Source organism: Phyllostomus discolor, chromosome X (assembly GCF_004126475.2).
Source record: "Phyllostomus discolor isolate MPI-MPIP mPhyDis1 chromosome X, mPhyDis1.pri.v3, whole genome shotgun sequence".
Classification (NCBI taxonomy): Eukaryota; Metazoa; Chordata; class Mammalia; order Chiroptera; family Phyllostomidae; genus Phyllostomus; species Phyllostomus discolor.
Genome location: NC_050198.1, coordinates 29,816,020 through 29,836,903, shown reverse-complemented (window position 1 = coordinate 29,836,903; position 20,884 = coordinate 29,816,020). Strand labels below are relative to the sequence as shown.

At 40.4% G+C, this 20,884-nt stretch overlaps 2 pseudogenes; both read right to left on the bottom strand.

Annotated features, from left to right (window-relative positions):
• Window positions 1–5,863: 5,863 nt before the first annotated feature.
• Window positions 5,864–7,205, bottom strand: LOC114505472 (annotated as a pseudogene).
• Window positions 7,206–12,958: 5,753 nt separating this feature from the next.
• On the bottom strand, window positions 12,959–14,103 carry LOC114505692 (annotated as a pseudogene).
• Window positions 14,104–20,884: the final 6,781 nt, after the last annotated feature.

Here is a 20,884-nt window from a genome sequence, read left to right as displayed (position 1 = left end):
ATTTTGCTCCTTTGGGATGATGAAATGTTCTGTAAATAGCAATTGAATCCACCCAATCTAGTGTGTGGTTTAAGACTGCTGTTGCCTTGTTTATTTTTTTGTCTGGTGAATCTATCGATTGTTGTCAGTGGGGTGTTAAAACCTCCTGTGATGGTTGTATTGCTGTCAACCTCTCCCTTAATGTCCACCAAGATTTTATTTATATATTCGAGTGCTCAGAAGAAGCTAATTTTGAATTTTAACATTAGTCTACATTTTTAAGTATAACATCAAAAAATGAATGTGAGGCTTGAGCACTGAATATTTTGTAAGTAACTAACTGAGAACTTGATTCTGCAGACATTTATTGATGCCTGCCATGTGCAAGACATTGTGTCAGATGCTAAGGAGGTATTGAATTTCCTTTTAGCAAACAATCATAAAATATCAGTAACTATACACTTAAGTCGCAGGCTAATATAGTCAACAAGTGTAGAGAGAATGGTGGGATGACCCAAGCTCTATTCAGTGTGTGGCTTCATGTGACAGACTGGTTTGACTCTCACCAAACCCAGATTGTGTTAAAGATGGCAGAGTAAATTAGGGTAAGTTATGAACAGTGGTATGCTGGAGTAAATTCATATAAGCTCACAAGAGCCAATGGTTAATATCTCTTCCCAGCTCTATGTTGAAGGGCATCATTTGAGTAGCTTGAAATAGGCCATGTTGGGAACATTTATACAATGAAAATCAGTAAACTGTACAAATCAGGAGTTTTGAGTTTTGTTTTATTTTGTTGTTAAATGTTTGCCACTATGTTTGTCATTTCATTCAACTAGAAATCCAGTTGCTAAACATTTACCAGTGCACAACTGGTTGTGTGAGCATCTGTTACAAATAATCCCAGTATCTTCATGACTTGAATCAATAAATTTTTGTTTCTTTCTCATATCACTACATAATATGAGCTGACAGGGGATTCTGCTCCATGCAATAACCCAGAAATCCAATTCCTCTCATTGTGGGTCTCCACTAACCTTCACACAGCTTCATAGTTATCTTGGAATATCCACTTATAGATAGGGGTGGTTGGAGGGAACACAAAGAAAGCCCACTACCTCTTAGTGCCCCCAAATTGACCCTTCACTTCTGTGCACTTCCAGTAATCAGAACTAATCAAAAGGCCCCACCTCGATGCAAGAGAGACAACAAATGTGTGACAGTAGAGAGTAGCAGACAACATAACACTGTAAAATGATTGAAGAGATGAGCAAGTTTTTTTTTCTGGATTTAGAGAGACTTGGACTTAGGAAGTACTAATTACATTGGACAAGCCACACTTATATAGTATAAATTTAACCGTTCTATTGATCCAAAGAAGTCACAAGATCTGCCATTTTCAAGGCAAGGGAAAAGAAACATCACTTCTTTATGGGAAAAGCTGCAAAGTCACATTGCAAAGAGGCATAGATTCAAGAAGATATGACTTTTAATAATACGTCACAACACCACACCTACAGGATCCCAGCAACACAGTCTTCCTTCTGTTCTTGAAGCTATTTTGTGACTTTGGCTATATGTGATGGAAGCCCTAGAGTTCATTGTTAAAGTAGTTGGCCTGAAGACTATACTTTCAGGGATCATTTCTATATTTTGTTAAAGTAATTGGCCTGGTGCCTACAAGGCATGGGGAGAAACCAAAATTCTTCCCCAGCTTAAATCTGCTGATCCTGTCTTAGGTCTTGATGTTTACTTTTTTTTTCTACTGGTCATTTCTCCTTTAACAGGCTACTGACTTCTTGAAAGTAAGGCCTGAATCTTACTTGTCTGTGTATCTCCAACAAGGCCAAACACAGCTTTGCATATATTTGACATCAATACATTTTGATTCAAATGGTAGCTATGCCTGTGGCTGGCCTTCTAAACGAAGCCCAAAGAAGGCCAGATACTTATTGGGTCCTGGAGAGAGCAACAAGAACTGGAATCAAACTTTCTGCAACTGTTTTTTTTAAAAAAAAAAAAAACACAAAGGAATTGGGCCTCAATATTGTGAAGGGCTATGAGCCCCATGTGGGAAAACACCATATACAAAAACAATGAAAGGGAAAAATAACTCACGTAGCATGCTCAACTGCAGCATACTTAACCACACACATTCTTTTGTCCCACTATCCTAGCCTGAAGTGACAATATATTATTGGTGAAACCATCAAGAAAATTATAGTAATTTCAATTGTGTTCTAATTGATTCCAGTGCCGCATCATGACACCATCAGCCAAAAAAAAAATGTGTATCATTATACTCAGTGTTAATTCTGATTCAGTCTTTGTTCCATTTACATGTGTTTGTAGATCCCCCTCCACTCTGGTGAGTATCTGCTCATTCCAAGACAAGGCCTTTTAAGATGAGCTCAAGTACCTTACCTACCAAATTAAGTTGGATATTCATGCAGTATCAGTTTCTCCCTTTTCCAACCTTACTTTTGATTTGGGGAATTAGCCAGGCTTCTCAATCTGCTTGTCTATAAAATAGGGCTATCCACTCACATAAAAGAGAAAATCTGTGAAAAATACAGATTTTTTTTCAAAGGTGACCCAACTTGTATCAAATTTTAGGCCTCACCTATTCCCATGAGCTGAGAGATGCTGACTGAAGGGTAGCTCTCTCCACACTAAGGTTCTCTCTGGGACAGAACCTTTTTCTACTGTGCAATTTTTGTGTGGTTTTTTTTTTTTTGTATTTTTTAGGGGGTTAGCAGTTGATGTTTATTTTAAATGTAGTGAGTTAATTGTATTTAAGCTAAAAACTTTTTTTCTTTTTTATTGAATTTAATGGGGGTTACACTGGTTAACAAATATATGTAGGTTTCAGGTGCACAATTCTATAACACATTATCTGTGCACTGTATTGTGAGCTCACCACCCCAAGTCAAGTCTCAGTCCATCACCATTTATCCCCCATACCTTCCTCCACCTCTCTCCCCCCACTCTAATCAATTAATGAATGACCACTTATTTAACTGTTTATTGCAAATTATTGACTCAAAGCAAAACAGAAAAGAAATATCTATAGAAACTACAAACTTCTACCATATCACTTCTGTATTTTAATAGCTCTATTGAAATCTAATTCACATACAATATGCTGTACATACTTAAAGTACACAATTTGGTGTTTTCACATATAAGTATACCTGTGAAATCATTTTTATGAGCAAAACAGTGAACATATTGATCACTTTCAGAAATTTCCTCATGACTTTTTATATAATCTCTCCCTCTTACTCCTTGTAACCCTGCACCCCCAACAACCATCCCCAGACTGGTAGGAACAGGCAGTATTTATTATTCCTGGCACTGGACATTGTTTCTTTTATCTAAACCTATTGGATGGTCCTTTCCACACCTTCACACAATTTCCTCACATGCTCATGCTAGTCAGTACTTTCCTGAATACAGTAGTCCTCTCTTGTCCATAGGGAATATGTTCCAATCCCTGCAGTAGATGCTTGAAATTGCAGATAGTGCTGAACCCTATATATACTATAGTTTTCCTAAATATTGATACCTATGATAAAGTTTAATTTATAAATTAAGCACGATGAAAAATTAACAATAATACAAAAGATCAATTATAACAATGTACTCTAAAAATTATGTGAATGTGGTCTCTCAAAATATCTTATTGTACTGAGAGTACTCATTGTGCTCTCTTTCTCTTTCTCTCTCTCTAAATATCTTATTGTACTATATTCATCTTTTCACTTAAAGGGAGTAACTTATGGCTCCTCTTTGGCATGTCTAAATTTCTAGCATCACTATTCTTGTGCTTTGGGGCCATTATGAAGTTAAATAAAGGTTACTTGAACACAAGTACTGGGATACTGTGACAGTCAATCTAAAAACTCAGACAACTACTAAGTGACTAATGGGTGGGAAGCATGGATGTGCAGAACAAAGGTACAATTCACGTTCCAGGGAGGATAGAGCAGGACAGATCCAGATTTCATCACACTACTCAGAACAGCATGCAATTTAAAATTTATGAATTGTTCATTTCTGGAATTTTCCATTTAATATTTTTGGTCTGTGGTTGACTGCAAGTAATTGAGACTGCAGAATATAAAACTGTGGATAAGAGGGACTACTGTACTTAAAGGGGACCCTCTGTAGTTCTGAATTTTTCTCTGTACACCTCTCTTGTCCCTACACTGTGAACTTTAGTTGCCTTGATCATCCTTGACTCTAAGCTCCATTTCTTCAACTCAAAGAGTTTTCTGCCCCCTCCTTGAATTTTCCCTCCCTGCACTGTGGCCTGTATTCCTTCTTCAGGCAGTAAGCAAGGGTAATCATAGGGCTCACCTCCTTTGTTCCCTGTCTTTCAAGGATCACTGTTTTTATTTGACTGCTATTCAATGTTTTGAAAACCATTGCTTCAGCCCTGGCTGGCGTAGCTCAGTGGATTGAGCACGGGCTGGGAACCAAAGTGTCCCAGGTTCGATTCCCAGCCAGGGTACATTCCTGGGTTGCAGGCCATAACCCCCAGTAACCGCACGTTAATGTTTCTCTCTCTCTCTCTCTCTCTCTCTCTCTCTCTCTCTCTCTCTCTCCCCCCTCCTTTCCCTCTCTAAAAATAAATAAATAAAATCTTTAAAAAAAAAAAGATAACCATTGCTTCATATACTCTGTCCAATTCCTTAGTTTTTTAAGATAGGGGATAAATCTCTCTGTTATTCCATCTCGGCTAGAAGAGAAAGTTGCTCATAGCACTTTTGTTTGCTATAAAATTTTAAAAGGGAAATACAGTTTTCCCTAACAAGCTGTAGGAAAATGTTTTTCATAAATTTAGTGAGCAGATATGGAAAATTGACTTAATTTCCTAACTTCTTAAATACAGAAGCATGAGAGTATTAAGATCAATTCCACTGTAACTGCATTTGAAGCAAAGTGGATGAATTGAATAATGGATTAGAAGTGAAGGAATGAGGAGATATAATTTCTGAGTTTTTCTCCACTTTCTCACTGTCTTTTCTCTCCAATGTCTGCCAACTCTCCTAAATTTAAACTTTACCAATCAATCCATTCATCCATCCACTAATCAATTATTGAATGCTACTGAGAGCCAGGGATAGAATGAATTATAAGACAGGAAGACTTATGTAAAGTGTTCACATATGATGGGTGAGAGTTCTATTGACATAGAGGTGTGAATAAAATGCTGAGGCAATGTGGATGGTGGAATCATTACCTTGGGGTGGGGTTGAGGAACCAGATCATTGAAAGCTTCTCCTGGGAAGATACATTTGAACTGAGTATTGAAGAATGAACAGCATTTGGATCAGCAGAAATGGGAGGGAGGAGGCATTTGCGAGAGAGAGAATGAGCTAAGCCAAAATGAGTGTGGGGAAAAAAACAGTCTTATTTCTAGAATGGTGAAAAGCTGACCATGGCTAGAGTCAAGGGGTACGGAAGGAGGGGGGCTGTGACTTGTCAGAAAATTAGGCTGCAGAAGTGACTGGGCTAGGCTAAAAAGAACGGTGAATGTGAAGCCAAGGAATCTAGATTTTAATCTCCCAACAACCTCAATTTCAGAGCAGAGAAATGACATTATCAGGTGTGTGTTCTGGACTCTCTAGGAGAGGAAGATGGCAAGAGGACTCTGCAGGAGGCTGCTGAAGCCATCCAGAAAAAAAAATACAAGTCCCTGAACACAGACAGGGAGGATGTGGACTAATCTAAGAGGCATTTCATCAGGAGAATTTGCAGTGTACAGTGGCCAATGGCACACTTAAGAATGAATGAGAGGGAGACTTGAGGGTAAATGCCTCTTGGTTTTCCTTTTAAAAAATATTTCAATGAACTTTTTATTGGTCTTCTTCCTTGCCATGGGATGCCCCATTTCTACTGCCTTTAATGCCTCAAGCCTTGGGTGTCATTGACCTCAGACACCACTCTGCCATCCACAATCCTGTGAGTTGTAGTATTTTGGATGATTTGTAAGGAGGGGCTCTTGTCCAGGGCATCAACAAGATTGAAGTCCTCCCCTTCTTCAGGAAGGCTGCAGTAGGGGGCCATCTGAGCCTCCAGCTTGACCTTGATGTTCAGCAGGGCCTCATATTCCTGGGCCTAGCACTACCCCTCTGCCCAGGTCTGGGCCAGCTCTGACTTCAGGTGCAGCAGGATCCCACTGAGTTGTTCCACCTGCATGGCATAGCATGTCTTCCCTTCCCTCAGGCTGTTCTCCAAACTGGCCTTCAGATTCCTCATTGAGTCCAGGTCAAGCTCCAATGACTGGACTGTATGTCTCATCTCCATGAATGTCTCAGCAGTGGTCTGCGAGGTGACCACTGTGGTGCTCTGTTCAATCTGATGGGACCAGTACTTGTCCAGCTCCTCTCAGTTCTTCTGAGCCAGCTTGTCATACTGGGTCAAGATGTCTGCCATGATTTTGCCTAGGTCCTGAGATTTGGGGGCATCCAACCCCACAGTCAACACAGAATTGGCAGTCTGGTTTTGTAGACCATTTACTTCCTCATCATGGTTCTTCTTCAAGAAGAGCAGCTCCTCCCTGACAGCCTCGATCTCTGTCTCCAGCTGCATCTGAGTGATATTGGTGTCATCAACGACCTTTCAGAGCCCACTGATGTCATTCTCCACAGACTGGCACATGGCCAGCTCTGTCTCATACTTGATTCTGAAGTCATCAGCAGCAAGATGAGCATTGTCAATCTGCAGAATGATGCAGGCATTGTCTACAGAATTTGCAAAGATCTGAACCCTCAAGTTTTTGATGGTGTTGAAATAATACACCTGGTCTCTGATGTAGGATCCCTTCTTCTCTAAGTGTGCCTGGATTTTGATCTCCAGTTTCACATTATCATCCTCCAGGCTTCTCACCTTCTCCAGGTAGGAGGCCAGATGGTTGTTAGGGATTGCATAGTCTCCTCACTCTGAATGCCCCTTATGCCCACCAGGCCCCTGGCCATCCCTGCAGCTAGGCCTCCAGATCCCCAGCTTCCCCACACACTGGTGGAGTGGAACATGAAGATCTGGAAGCCCAAGCCTCTGCTGCCTGCATAGACACTGGCTGTGCTGCTGGCAGGCTGGACCAGGTAGCTGGGTGACTGCACAGAGTCCAGGGTCCAGTAGCTTGTGGAGAAGCTGGAGCATGTGCTGAAGCTCATGTTGTTCAGGGAGGAAGGTGAGAAGCCAAGATTCAGGTTGAAGCTGCCTTGGTTTTCCAATTTGAAAAACTAACTAAGATGAAGATGGCAGGCAGAATAAGTTTGAATTATCTTTTAGCCCCACTGCGTTTGGGGTTTTCATGAAACATTGAGGAGGAGAGTTATAGCAGGCAACTGGACCTCAAGGCGAGAAGTTTGAGAGTCAAGGGTGTGCTGTCATAGTTAGAATGATCAAGTTGGCTTTATCATAGTACATGAAATGAGGAGAGAATAATATGGCATTCTTCTTATCTGAATAACATTTATGAACAATTTTGCACTTTGAATATCTCTTGAGCAAACACATTCATACAGGCCAATTTTTAAGTATCTCAGTGCAAGAGATAAAATTCTGACATATTCTTTCAGTGAGGTTAGGGATTTAAGATATAGGGATTCTCATCAGCCCTCATGTATTCTAGAATTTAATGTGGTGTAATAATGTTTATCAGTGAAAATGAAAATATCGGACATGTGGCATATATTGCTGTAGACTTTCTAATCAATGACCACAGGAACAGAAAAGTAAGAAGATTGGCTACAGGAGATTCTCAGGAGTCAGTGCTGAGCCATTTTTCAAAGAGTTGCTATTTCAAGGTCAGCTCTGATTTAAATATTTCTGGTACTAAATAAACAGGGGAACTTGGGTAAGCCTGAGTCAGCCTCATACCCTCAACTGATTTCATCAATAAATACATATTCTAACGTGGACATCAAAAGTGAAATCTATTTGAGGAAGAAGTGATTTGGTTTGACCTTCAAGCAGTGGGAAAAAAAAAAAAAAAACACTTGCCATTTCGGGAGGACTTCCTCAGAGGAAGCTCTGCCTCAGACAGTAGAAACCCACTGGCATTTCCCAGGCTCCTGAAATGTCAGAAGTATTGGCTACAACATTTGTATTCATGAAGACTACACATTTGAGCATTATTGGTGGACAAGTTTGTTAGTTCCAGTTAGCTCAAAGCTCTTACTAAGTTCATTCTTTCCTAAACTCTAATGGTCCAAGGTGAGTAGTCAGTGTCATATATTATAAGGAGGCTCCTGGAAACTCCCTTCTCTAAGGCTATAAGATGTGGGCAGAGAGAATGAGGAATACATGTTTCATGAATTCTAATCCAGTCCCCAGACATGGGATGGTCATATTTGTCTGTTCCAGAGTCAGACAGTTTTCAAACTGAGACAAGATTTGGTGTTTTTTGTGACTTTCAGAGAATTACACAACATCAATAAACTTTTTGCTCTAGTGCCACCTAACATGAATGATTTAAAAAAATATTTTATTGTTGTCCAATTACTGTTGTCTGCATTTACCCTCCACCACTCCCCGCCACCCCAGTCAAACCCACTTCTCTCCCTTGCTTCCACCCCCTCGCCCTTGGTTTTGTCCATGTGTCCTTTATACTTGTTCCTGAAAATGCTTCCCCCCATTATCCCCTTCAACCTCCGCTCTGGTTACTGTCAGATTGTTCTTAATTTCAATGTCTCTGGTTATATTTAGTTTGCTTTTTTCTTTTGTTGATTAAATTCCTGTTAAAGGTGAGATCATATGGTGTTTGTCCCTCACCACCTGGCTTATTTCACTGAGCATAATGCTCTCCAGTTCCATCCATGCTGTGTCAAAGGGCAGGAGCTCCTTCTTTCTCTCTGCTGTGTAGTATTCCATTGTGTAAATATACCATAGATTTTTGATCCATTCATTTACTGATGGGCACTTAGGTTGCTTCCAGCAATTGGCTATTGTAAATTGTGCTGCTATGAACATTGGGGTGCATATGTTCTTTGGGACTGGTGTTTTAGGGCTCTTAGGATATAATCCCAGCAGTGGAATTGCTGGGTCAAAAGGCAGTTCCATTTTTAGTTTTCTGAGAAGATTCTACACTGTTTTCCACAGTGGATGCACCAGTTTGCAATCCCACCAACAGTGCACTAGGGTTCCCTTTTCTCCACATCCTCTCCAACACTTGTTTGATGAATTGTTTATGATGGCCATTCTAACTGGTGTGAAGTGGTATCTCATTGTGGTTTTAATTTCCATCTCTCTGATGGCTAGTGATGCTGAGCATCCTTTCATATGTCTCTGAGCCCTCTGTATGTCCTCCTTGGAGAAGTGTCTGTTCAAGTCTTTTGTCCATTTTTTAATTGGGTTGTTTGTCTTCCTGGAGTGGAGTTGTTTGAGTTCTTTATATATTTTGGAAATCAAACCCTTGTCCAAGGTATCATTGGCAAATATGTTTTCCCATACAGTTGGTTCTCTTTGCATTTTAATGCTGTTTTCTTTAGCCATAGCATGAATGACTTTTAAATACACCATAGATTACAAAGTGGCTAGGGTTACAATCACACACTTTAAATTTTTCTTCTTTATTTTTTCCCTTTTTATTGTTATTCGATTACAGTTGTCCCCATTTTCCCACCATTTCTCTCCCCTGCCCTACCCACCCCCACCTCCCACATTCAATCCTCCCTCTGTTGTCTTGGTCCATGGGTCTTTTATACATGTTATGATCATATAACTTCCACTAATATAAATTTTTCTTCTTTATATTAGTGGAAGTTGTATCCACAGAAATAAAATATATAATAGTAAACTCTCTTCAGGAGCCACTAGATTGGCAAACACAATCCCAAGTGGAGATAGTGTTGTCACCCACTCCAGAATAATTAGAAGTTATTTGAAGAGGTGAAAGTTGATCTTCAGATTGCTTAGAAATTCTTGGTAAGAGGATTCTATCCAGAAATCCAGGGATTTCTGGCTTTTGGGAAGAGAGTGCTTAAAAATGATGGTGGGTAGATATCTGTAGGCCACACCTATATGTGTCCAGTGCAAGTTTTCCACAATGATCTCTTTGACTGAAATGTACAGAATATTCAATGGAGCAAAAGCCTTGAGCCATTTGTATCCAAAATAAACTCTGGGTAATGATGTGTTCTCTTAAGGATGTAGCTACAAATGTTAGGGGCGAGGATTCATATTCAAAAGACCACAACCCTTGTCCCATACTGCTACAGATCCCTGAACTTCTACCACTAGTCACTCCCCACCCTCCCTCTTTTTGGGATTTATGGAAGATGCTACCTCTAGGATATGAATTAATTAACCAAACTGATTCCCTACTTAATATCTGGGACACTTGTTGGGAAAGGAGAATATGAGGAGTCCCAAATAAAACTCTGTCTCCTCTATAGTTTTTCTTATTTATATGGCTATGTTTTTTATAACATTTTTTATTTTAATTGTTGTTCAAGTACAGTTTTCTGTCTTTTACTCCCATCCCAGCCCACCCACCCAGTCCTCCTCACCTCCCTCCCATTTCTACCCACCCCCCTAGTTTTTGTCCATGTGTCCTTTATACTTGTTCATGTAAACCCTTCCCCTCTTCCCCTGAAATTCCCTCCCCTCTCCCCTCTGGTCATTGTCAGCCTGTTCTCTATTTCAGTGTCTTTGGTTATATTTTACTTGTTTCTTTGTTTTGTTGTTTAGGTTCCTGTTAAAAGTGATATCATATGGTATTTGTCTTTCACCACCTGGCTTATTTCACTCAGCATAATGCTTTCCAGTTCCATCCATGCTGTCACAAAGGGTAGGAGCTCCTTCTTTCTTTCTGCTGCATAGAATTCCATTGTGTAAATGCACCATAGTTTTATGATCCATTCATTTACTGATGGGAACCTAGGTTGCTTCCAACACTTGGCCATTGTAAATTGTGCCGCTATGAACATTGGGGTGCATAGGTTCTTTTGGATTGGTTGAAAACAGTGTTTTAAGGAGGGTTTTGTCATACATGAGAAGTACAATTTAGCTTCGTGTGTGTGTGTGTGTGTGTGTGTGTGCGCGCGCACACTCGCATGTGTGTATGACCCTGGAAAGGCAAAGGCCATTCTCTCCCACCGCTTCATAGAAATAATAAGGCTTTAACCCAGGAGTCAGAAGGGAGCATGACACCATCATGGCTTACACTATTGCAGCTTTGGGGTGCATTAGAGTTAAATACCTGGGCAGACACAACATACTCACAGAAGGGATGGTAGCTCTGCAGAATAGGCATGACTGCGGTGCTGCTACTTTGAAAACACTGGAAAAAGATCTGAATGTAAGAACAACAGAGGACAGTGCACAGCACTTGTGAAATGCCCCTTAAGGTCCCAGAAGTAACTGAAATGACTTGCAAGAGGAACAGTTCTGGAGCTGAGGCCCAACATTATCCAGTTATCAAAGAAATACAAGGTATTTCCATTCTGTGAGCTCACTGTTATTTGTACAAACAAACTGGTAGGGTTTGGACAATACTGAGTTATAGTTAATTCATTTGGGAAAAGTGTATCAAGTACCTAATATGTGCCAGAAACTGTGCAAAACTCTGAAGATTTAAAGACAAAAATTCAGCCCCAGACACCTGAGAACTTACACTGTGATAGCAAGTCTACTCCTTATCTCATCAGGAGGTTATTTACTAGATATCTCTTAGACTGTTGTACCACAATCACCACCAATAACCACACAGATTGTGTTCTGAACAGAGAATATGATGTGAATGCCAACCTCTTGAGTTGTGCATTGCACAACCTCACATGCCAGCCCTATTTACCCATATATGCTCCACCTAAAATACCTTCCCTCGCAATTCTGTCTCCCAACTTCTTCCAGAAGCATCTCTGATTTTAACTCGTCTCCCAAACCTTGCATCCTCCCCTGACCACATCCCCCAAAGCATTCTCTTTCCTCAGACTTCTTTTGGCATATTCTGTATGTCATGGTAACCTGAAAATTAAACAGGGTGTGTGTGCATCCTTTCTTGTTTAATGTTTTCTTTTACTATTATTTTAGCTGTGTTATTATTTATCTTTTGGTCAGCCTTAAGCTAAACTCCTTGTACTGTTTTCAGCTGTAAGGATAGGAACTGTGTCCTATTCATCTTTGCATTTTCCTACAGGTCTTGCACATAACTGAAATTCAGTAGAATAAAAGAAGAAAGTGCTATTTAAAATCAGACCTTTTAAAGAGTGAAAGATGCCAATTGAAATGGAGTGTCTGACAAAAATCTTCAGTCAATAAGTTTTTCAAATTCTTTTAGTTGTTGATTCTCAAATACTTATGCTAATGACAACCAGGAAAAGCATAGATATTGGAAATGTACCAAACCCAAGACTAATTCTAGCCAACTAGTTTTTTCACCAAACTTTCTGCAAGAACATCTAACAACAGGCTCAGGTACCATTGATGCCTCTCAATCTCTCAATTATCCATTGAGGGAGTCAATCTCGTTCTTTCTTTGGTTTAAACATTAGTGGGATGTTCAAAGGATGGTGACCTGAGGGTACAGAAAAGAGGGAGGAAGATGGAGAAAGAGAAAAAAATGATCTGAAAATGAAATTAATTAATTAATGATATAGGATTTGGATTTAGAAAATTAGAAGAGATCAGCTGAGGTCATTTTCAATGAAATACTTAAGTAATTTTTTTCACTTTGAACTTTGTTGTAGTGGACCTCAAAATTCTGTGGCAGATATTTGGTCAAGTTGTTTCCATTAAAAAGTGCTGATTTGAAAAACTAACTTAAAAGCTGTCACACACACACACACAAATCGTGCACAAGAAAACATTCTCCTTTCCTTCTGAATGTTTTATGATGCAAACCTTCATATTTTTCAATTTTGTAATCATTAACCAGTCTTTTGATTAAACTTAAATGGCCAATTCAAAGAAACAGTTCTGAGACTGTTCTTCCATCACTGATTAAACTGAGATGGCAGGTGTTGGGGATAATGTTCATTTAGCCTTGAGCTTTCTGGGCAGACTTGGTAACTTTACCAGCTTCAGCTGCTTTCTTGTCCACCGCTTTGATGACACCAACAGCAACTGCCTGCCTCATGTCATGAACAGCAAAACAACCCAGAGGAAGATAATCAGAGGAACTCTCAACATGGATGGGCTTGCCAGGAACCATATCAATGATGACGGTATCACCAGATTTAAAACTTTGGGCCTTCTTCCAGATTTTCCCCAGAATGACAGCCTTCTCCTTTAGCTCAGCAAATTTTCAATATGAGCTATGTGACAATCAAGCACAGGTGCATATTCAGCACTGGTTTCGCCTGAATGGTTCCAGATAATCACCTGAGCTGTGAAGCCAGTTGCTTCCACTGGTGGGTCACCATTGTTGTCACCAGCCACATTGCCATGACAACCATCTTTTAATAGAAAAATTCTTTACATGGAAGACCACATTGTCCCCAGGAAGAGCTTCACTCAAACCACCATGGAGCATTTCAACAGCCTTTACTTCAGTTGTAACACCAACTGGAGCAGAGGTGACCACCATGCAGGGTTTGAGAACACTAATCTCCAGTCAGCCCAGGGACAGTACCAATACCACCAATTTTGTAGACATCCTGGAGGGGCAGACATAGAATTTCTCAGTTGGATGAGTTGGTGGCAGGATGCAATCCAGAGCTTCAAGCAGTGTGGTTACACCAGCATTGCCATCTTTATGGGTGACTTTCTATTCTTTGAACCTAGAGATGTTAGCACATGGCTAAAGCACCTTGTCAACATTCCAACCAGAAATTGGCACAAATGCTACTGTTTCAGGGTTGTAGCCAACTTTCTTAATGTACATGCTGACTTCTTTAACAATTTTCTCATATCTCTTCTGGCTGTAGGGCAGCTCAGTGGAATCCATTTTGTTAACACCAACAATTAGCTGTTTCACATCCAGTGTGTAAGCCAGAAGTGCATGCTCATAGGTCTGTCCATTCTTGGAGACCCCTGCTTCAAACTCACCAACACCAGCAGCAACAATCAGGACAGAACAGTCAGCCTGAGATGTGCCTGTCATCATGTTTTTGATGAAGTCTTTGTGTCCTGGGGCACCAATGATGGTCACATGATACTTGGCAGGTCTCAAATTTCTACAAGGAGACACCACACTCACACGAAGCTTTCAGTTTATTGAAGACCCAGGTGTACTTGAAAGAGCCACCTTCTCAAACTTTCCAATGGTTCTTTTGTCAATCCCACCGCATTTGTAGATTAGATGACCAGTAGTGATAGACTTGGTGAAAACTACAAACGCAGTGACAGCATTTAATTTTTTCCTTTCCTATTTTGGCTTAGATTTAGTGGTGGTTTTCATGAAACCTATGTTCTGGTGGCAAACCATTGTGAAAAAAAGGATACTTAAGCAATTCTATTCTTAGAAAGAACAGCTACTTTTTCCATGGAAGGAAGTGGGAAGAGAGAGAAGGAAAAAAGGAAAGAAGAGAGAAAGAAAGGGAGGAAGGAGGGAGGGTAGGAAGGAAGAGAAAGAAGTAGGGAATAAGGGGAAGAGAGAGAGCAAGAGAGCAAGCAAAAATAGAAGGGGCAAGGGGGGATCTCCAAACAGACCACTGTTTGCCCCTTTGCTACCCTATTGATGTTCAATATGCTTTAATTGACACAAGAGTCTGGAATGCTCTAAAACTCTGAGTAAGGGAATGGCCTCCCTGAGCAATTTAAAATTCCTTTATCATTCATACCTCGACCACAAGATTAAACTGGCATCTTGTTCTTTTTTAATTTCATCAGTAAAAAATGCACTGAAAACCCAGAATGAGTGATATTTCCTCCACACCTACTTTATGACAAATAGTATATCCTAAACCAGGTAGCTGACTAAGTCCTTACTCACAGGAACAGAAGTTTTTCATCTGAAGTCAGTCTGTTCCCCTCTGAGCTGGACAGGCTGTCCCATCTGCTCTGGTATACTGGAGCTCCATGAGTAAATTAGAAACCTAGCTTCAGGGAAGTAACATACTCAGAGAAAACCCCCAGCATCCTGTACACTCTGATTGCAGCACCACGCTAGGTCATTCAGGAAAGAAAATGCAAACAGTTTGAAAAAAATCTAAGAATTACTAGTCTATGTGATCTGATAGTAGAGAGTCTGGGAAGACCCTAATGTCACCTCCCACCACAGGGCTGTGGTCTTCTGAGGTAAGGTTCTAATCCTTCCTCAAAGGTCAAGCGATTAAGGCCCCCACAATGTTGTTAGTCACATCCTCATGTAAATGCACAACCTGAAGGATGTTTGGAAAAGAGGAGAAAGAAGAGAGCAAGTGGAGCAATGTAAGTTAGGGGGTACATGTAAGACCCCAAACAGATCCTTGGAGAACTGGGTGCTTTTAGGAGTTAGTTTACTTCAGTGAGCACCATATGCACATGACAGCTGATCTAACTCAATGATTTTACCCCCTTCTCCCCTTCCTTCCTTCCTTTTTTCCTATTCTCTTTCTTACCTTCTTTTCTATTCTATAAGTGTTGAGCCCCTACTATGGCTTTGTTCTAGACATTAATAATATAACTGTAAACAAAATAGGTGAAGTCACTATCCTATATAGCTTGCATTCTAGTGGGGGAAACAACAAACAAATAGATATATCATACAGATGGTCTTCACTTTGCATTGTTATGATATGAATAAATTTTAGCTACCATCATTTAGTTAACAACAGTCACCCAATAGCACAGTTCAGATTTCAGTCACCACCATATATTAATTCTGAGTAATTCCATGAAATACAAAGTTAACTACTAGCCCTACAGTTCAAAAACAGCTATGTAAGTGACTTATGCATATTATGATCGGTGAGCAATCATATCCCTTCTTTTCCAAGTCAGTCAGTGACTGGTCACTACTCATCTGTTCACTTCATACAAGGACAGCAAAGTATGTAGTGTGTTGCCTCCTTGTCTCCCAGTGATAGCTGCTGCATGCCAAGTAATTTAACTTCTGAAGCACTATTACTGTTGGATAATGTTCCACGTCACCCTAATTCTCTTGAATGGAAATGTAAAAATTTACTTTTTATTACCAAACACAATTTCATTAGTCCATCCATTGGACCATGAAGTTATTTCAACTTTTAAAGCCTATTAGATAGAATTTCATTCAAACAGCTATTGATGCTAAAACTGGATGAGGGGGGGAGGGAGAGAGAGAGAGAGAGAGAGAGAGATGGGGGTAATTTCATGCAATTTTTAGCTGACTAAAAAGTAAGACAAAGGCAGGCAATTGAAAATATTCAAGTTCTAGCTGGTGTGGCTCAGTGGATTGAGTGCCACTCTGCGAACCAAAGAGTTGCCAGTTCAATTCCCAATCAGGGGCACATGCCTGGGTTGCAGGCCAGGTCCCCAGTAGGAGACACATGAGAGACAACCACATATTGATGTTTCTGTCCCTCTCTTTCTCCCCCCTTACCCTCTGTCAAAAAATAAATAAATAAAATGTAAAAAAAAAAGAAAATATTCAAGTACCCAGCAAGTAGTATGCATGTAGCATGTCAAGAACTTTTACTGCACTATGTAAGTAAGTTTCCAGGTTTTTATTTAAAGGTAAATGGAGATATAGAATAAATAGCTGCCTGTGGGAATGTGGACACATTGTTTGCTGTTTGAGGGGCTGTGGATTTGCAGCCAGAGGAACTTAGTGAAGGCAAATTTATGGGCATAAATGAAGAAAGTGATTGTGATGTGTGATGAAAAGGATGACAATGTCACAGAGGAAGCCACACTAGTGAAAAACTTCACATTGAAAGAACTCTTAGATGTTTTTAATGACATTAAAAACACAAAGGACAAAATGTTGGAGGCTGATCCAAACTTAGAAAGGAGTATACCTTTCACCAAGAGATATAAATAATGTTCTCTCCATATCATAAATTTTACAATAAGAAGAAAAAAGCAAACACTGCTTGAACTTTTCTTAATAAGTTTTTCTTAATTGTGGCAAATGATACATAACATAAAATTTATCATTTTAACCATTTTAAATGTACAGTTAAGTGTCATTAAGTACATTTACACTGTTCTGCAACCACCACCACCATCCATCTGCAGAATGTTTTCATTATCCCACACTGAGACCCCACCCATTAAACACAAACTCCCCTTCCCTACCTCCTCAGGTACTGGAAACCACTATTTTACTTTCAGTCTTTATGAATTTGACTATTCTAGGTAACTAGTGGAATATTTGTCTTTTTGTGGCTGGTTTATTTCTCTTAGCCTGTCTTTAAGATTCATCAATGTTATAGTGTGCATCAGAATTTACTTCCTTTTTAAGGCTGAATAATATTCCATTGTATGTACAGTTTGGAGAAAAGGTAGGCTTACAGTTGTTTTTATGGAAAATAATACAATAATTACTAAATAATAATACAGGAATAAACTCCATGTTTTACATACTCACAACTGTAAATCTACTTTTTTCCTAACCCATATGTCATATTTTCTTTATTTCATTTGGTTTTATGTTGCTATAAATATTAGTGTGTAAATATCTGTTCAAGTATCTGATTTTAATTCTTTTGGGTATATACCTAGAAGTGCAAGTGAAGTAGTTAGATTATAGAATAATCCTATGTTTAATTTTTTGAGGAACTGCCATAGTGTCATCCACAGTGGGTGCACCATTTTATATCTCACCAGAATGGACAATGGGTCCAATTTCTCCACATCCTTGACAATACTTGCTATTATCTGTTTCCTTTCATAATAGCTATCCTAATGGATTTGAAGTGGTATCCCATTGTTTTTTGGTTTTCATTTCCATAATGACTGGGGTGTTGAGAGTCTTTTCATTTACCTTTTGGCAAACAATATATCTTGTTTTAAAAATGTCCACTCAATTGTTAATTTTTATAAAGAGGTAAAGTACTTTAATTCTCAGTACTCCTAATGTTTTAAACTATAGTGTAATAAAGAAGTACTCATTACACAAGGTTTATTTTTTCATTTTACTATACATTTATAACCATCAATAACAGAGATTTTAATGTTTTGACAAGAAACTTAATAGTCATTAAAGGAGAAATTGTAATTTTTTCCAGTTATTATTAAGAATGTCTTGCATGGCTTCAGCTTGCATGGCCATTTTTATGGTCCTCCACTAGTGTGAAAAGTGATGATTTCCCTTAGAGTGTTAGATGAGTGATAAGGGATATGGAAATAATGTAGGAGGAGGGGATAGAGAGTGAGGGAATTTCCAGTTAAGATAGTGGCATAGTAAACACATCTTGCTTCCTTGCACAACCACATCAAAATTACAACTAAATTACAGACCAACAATCACTCAGAACCATCAGAAATAGAGTTAAATGGAAGTCCAACAACTACGGAACTAAAGGAACTAAAGAATCCAAAAGGGTGGGAGATATGGAGACACAGATGTAGAGACACAGAGATGCAAAGACATGGAATGGCCAGGTCCCCACTCCAATTGTGGTGAATAAAAATTCACTAAGAATAACTTGGGAGCAAAGAGTTCCAGTCCCACACCAGGACCCCCATCTCAAGGTTCCATTGACAGGAAGATAAGCCCCCACCCCCCATAACTTGTGGCTACAAAAACCAGCAGGTTTTGAGTCAGTGAGAACTACTGGACTCTCTAGCAGTTTCTCTTAAAGGGCCTGTGCCATACTTACTCAGTTGCCCTTCCTCTGAGTTTCAGCCCAACTTGGGTAGCAGCTTGAAAGGAACCAGTGGCTTCCAGGGAGAAACTGAAGTGTCTGGTACCAAGGCAAGATCTGGGGGACAGCTTTCTCTGAGAGAGAAAGGCAAGCAGAAGCCATTATGCTTTTTCTTAGCCTTTCTCCTGCAGAGCCACAGAACAGGTAAGCGGGAGCTAAATCAGGGATTCCATCTACCTGGCTTGCACTGTTTTCCCTGCCCTGGTGTTTACCTGAGGCTTGGCCGAGCCCAAATTATGGACCCACCCCTTGCCCTCTTACCTCTAGCTAAGTGGCCCCAGGCCCAGCACTAGGAGCAGCCAGCTTTGGATCACACTTTGGCTCTGCCTGGGAACCTCCAAGACCAGCACAAGTAGCAGCCATTTGTAGATTGCTTTGTATCTCACACAGGGTGGCCCCAGGAAGAACACAGATGGTGGTTGAACCTGACCTGCAACAACTGGGAAACCCTAGAGGCTGCACACCCAGTAGACAGCTACAGACCATGTCAGAACACCATCATCCTGCCCCTACACAGCTGAACCTCCACAGAGGGTGGAGGTTGGTGATTAGTGGTCACAGCCAGTCCTTGCAGCTGACTGGCCTGGGTACATCCCTCCCATGATCTGCCAACAGCAACCAAGGCCCAAAACAAAAGGAGGGTGTACTCAGCCCACTCAGAGGACACACCTTGAGTACCCAGCTCGGGTGGTAGGGGAGGCTGTGCCACTGGACCCTACAGGCCATGCTTCCAAGACAAGAAGTCATAGCAGCTCTACCTAATACACAGAGAAAAACACAGGGAGGGTTGCCAAAATGAGGAGACAAAGAAACATAGTCCAAATGAAAGAATAGAACAAAATCCCAGAAAAAGAACTAAACAAAATGACCCCGGGCTGGCATAGCTCAGTGGATTGAGCACGGGCTGTGAACCAAAGTGTCGCAGGTTCAATTCCCAGTCAGGGCACATGCCTGGGTTGCAGGCCACGGCCCCCAGCAACCGCACATTGATGTTTCTATCTCTCTCTCTTTCTCCCTCCTTTCCCTCTCTAAAATAAATAAGTAAATAAAAACATAAATAAATAAATAAATAAATAAATAAAATCTTTTAAAAAAAAGAACTAAACTAATCTAGTATTTATAACTGTTTTTCCTTTCTGGATCTGCCTCTGGTGATGTCAGATGTTGACCCCATCTGACCTTAGGCAGCAATAGATTACTCATGAATATGAGTAATCTATCAGATGTGGAGTTTAAAAAATGGTTTTAAGGCTGCTCAGGGAACTCAGTAAGTACTTCAATGCATAAAAAAGAGCCAGGCAGAAATGAAGGATATACTAATGGAAATGAACAGTTTACAGGGTATCAACAGTAGAGCAGATGAAGCTGAGAATCAAATCCATGATATGGAACATATGGAAACGAGAACAACCATCCAGAGTAACAAGAAGAAAAAAACAATCTGGGGAGGCAACATGGCAGAGTAGTAAATGGAAGTCACACTAAACTCCTCCCAGAAACAATCTACAATTACAACTAAATCTCTGTTTTTTCTGGGTGATCTCTGGGAGAAATCACCCAGAACAAACAACTGAACAATAGGAAGAGAGACGTCTTATAACCTGGGACATACAGAAGAATCACCTTCAACACAACCTGACTCAGTCTTCTGCAGTGGAGACTCAAGAGGGCTGGATGGGTGCCCACAGTCAGCAGTGCCAGAGGGATAATTAAGCAACTGGTTGAATCTCCTTGAGAAAAGTGGTGTCCAAACCCTAAACTGGGATCCACAGCCTAGAATACCAGAGCACAAAAAGTACACAGAAACAACCAGTGGAGAAAAGCAGTAAAGTTGCTCTCTGCCAGAGACAGATGGCTGGTGATGCAAAGAGCCATTTAAAGGGTCAACACACAAATTTTCATTTGTAGCCACTTAACTGGGGAGGTCCAGCAAAGACAGGGGCAAAGTGGGCTGGAGACATGTGAGGAGAGACTGGAGACAGAAGCTTTGGGGAGAGAGCTGAGAGAGTAGCCACAGGGACCCCGATGCTGAGTCATACCCCTGTGGCAGCAGCCATTCTGCTCAGGTAGACCAGTCCCTTACAAGCAATAGCAACCTGAGGGGAAACGAAAGCCCTGCCCCCAAGAGTGATTCTGCCATGCCTTATGGGGTTTAAGACTGACTGCTGGTTCAGAGT